This window comes from Corylus avellana, chromosome 2 (genome assembly GCF_965113065.1).
Source record: "Corylus avellana chromosome 2, dhCorAvel1.hap1.2, whole genome shotgun sequence".
In the NCBI taxonomy this organism is placed as follows: domain Eukaryota; kingdom Viridiplantae; phylum Streptophyta; class Magnoliopsida; order Fagales; family Betulaceae; genus Corylus; species Corylus avellana.
In genome coordinates, this window is record NC_142491.1 from 21,719,623 (window position 1) to 21,721,046 (window position 1,424).

At 38.9% G+C, this 1,424-nt stretch overlaps 1 pseudogene; it reads right to left on the bottom strand.

The window, feature by feature from the left end:
* Positions 1-273: 273 nt before the first annotated feature.
* Positions 274-1,087, bottom strand: LOC132167802 (germin-like protein subfamily 1 member 13; annotated as a pseudogene).
* Between the last annotated feature and the right edge of the window lie 337 nt (positions 1,088-1,424).

The window sequence follows — 1,424 nt, forward strand, 5'->3', positions numbered from 1 at the left end:
TGCTCTATCACTAAAAAAAGCTGGCCATTAATGTCATGTTTTAAAGAACACTATTCATTAATGGAAAAAATGACACCAATCAATTAACGTTAGTTTCCATGCATGCTATATGTCGAAAAAATAAAATAAAAAGAGAGTACATAAGCAACCATTTTATTCCATTATTATTATATATTGCCATCTCCTTACAAGAAGGGAAACATGGAAAAGTACTTTATTCAAACCGTTAGGTCTAACGGTTCATGGCGGCCATTACATATAGTTCTCTAATTATTATGCTGCAAACTTTTTCTGAAGTTCGTCAACCACATTCTTCTCTAATTGGAAGGCCTTGATGAGAACATCCGGATTGATAGGAGGATTGGCTCCAAAAACGTTCTTTGCTATGACGATAAGCCTAGGATTTTTGGCTGCCGAGACCAGAGAAAGATACAGCATTCGTGTTTCCAACGTTCAACTGAAAGTGAATGAGACCAATTGGGAAGACAAAGACATCTCCTGGGTATAGAGTTTTAGTGATGAGGCGGTTATCCGGGTTGGATGTCACAAAGCCAACGTATAGAGTACCCTCTACGACTACTAGAATGTCGGTGGCACGAGGGTGAGTGTGAGGTGGATTTAGGCCGTATGGTGCAAAGTCTATGCGGGCTAGGGATACGCCTAGTGTGTTGAGGCCAGGTATTTTGGACACGTCCAAAAGAGTGACATTCGACCCGAGTTGACTTGCGGTGCTTCTAGGAGTGTTTAACCCCGGAAAGAAGAAATCGTTGGTAGTGACAAGCTTTGGGTCCTTGCAGAACTAGCTTCCCATTCACAAATACTGCAGAAAAAAGTAAAAAATAAAAAAATAAAAAGTTTGTTAATATCACAAGACACTTACATATTTAAGTAATCCCTCCTAGCATAATTACAATTGATATACGTAGATCCAAACAATCAAGAAGAAGAAGGTGTAGATACCAGCATCAGTTGTACTGTTAAGTGCAACACAAAAGTCTTGCAGAGGAGCAGGGTCATAGGCAGAGGCAATGGAGCATGCCAAAGCCATGAGTGCCAAAGCTACAAGGCAATTAGGAAACCCTTTCATCCTTCTTCTGTATTATGTGAATTCTTGGTTTTGTGAGGAGTGAGAGATGTTGCATGGGAACATATCTATTTATAGCCGGGAGTGAATGAACCGGTCCATGTTTTTCACTAGATGGAGCCTGTAAGACATGTTTTTTTTCCACAATCACATAAGAGTTGGTAAATTTTCAACATAGGATGACGATCTTTTATTCAGTGGTTGAACCGGCCATTACTAAACCACTTAAATTTGCAGAGATTAGAAATATTGCAGCCAAATTCGACCACTTCAATTAATGGAACAGCGGGAAATATGTTCTATTAATGTTGCTTTTATAGAGATAATATATTAGAAATTA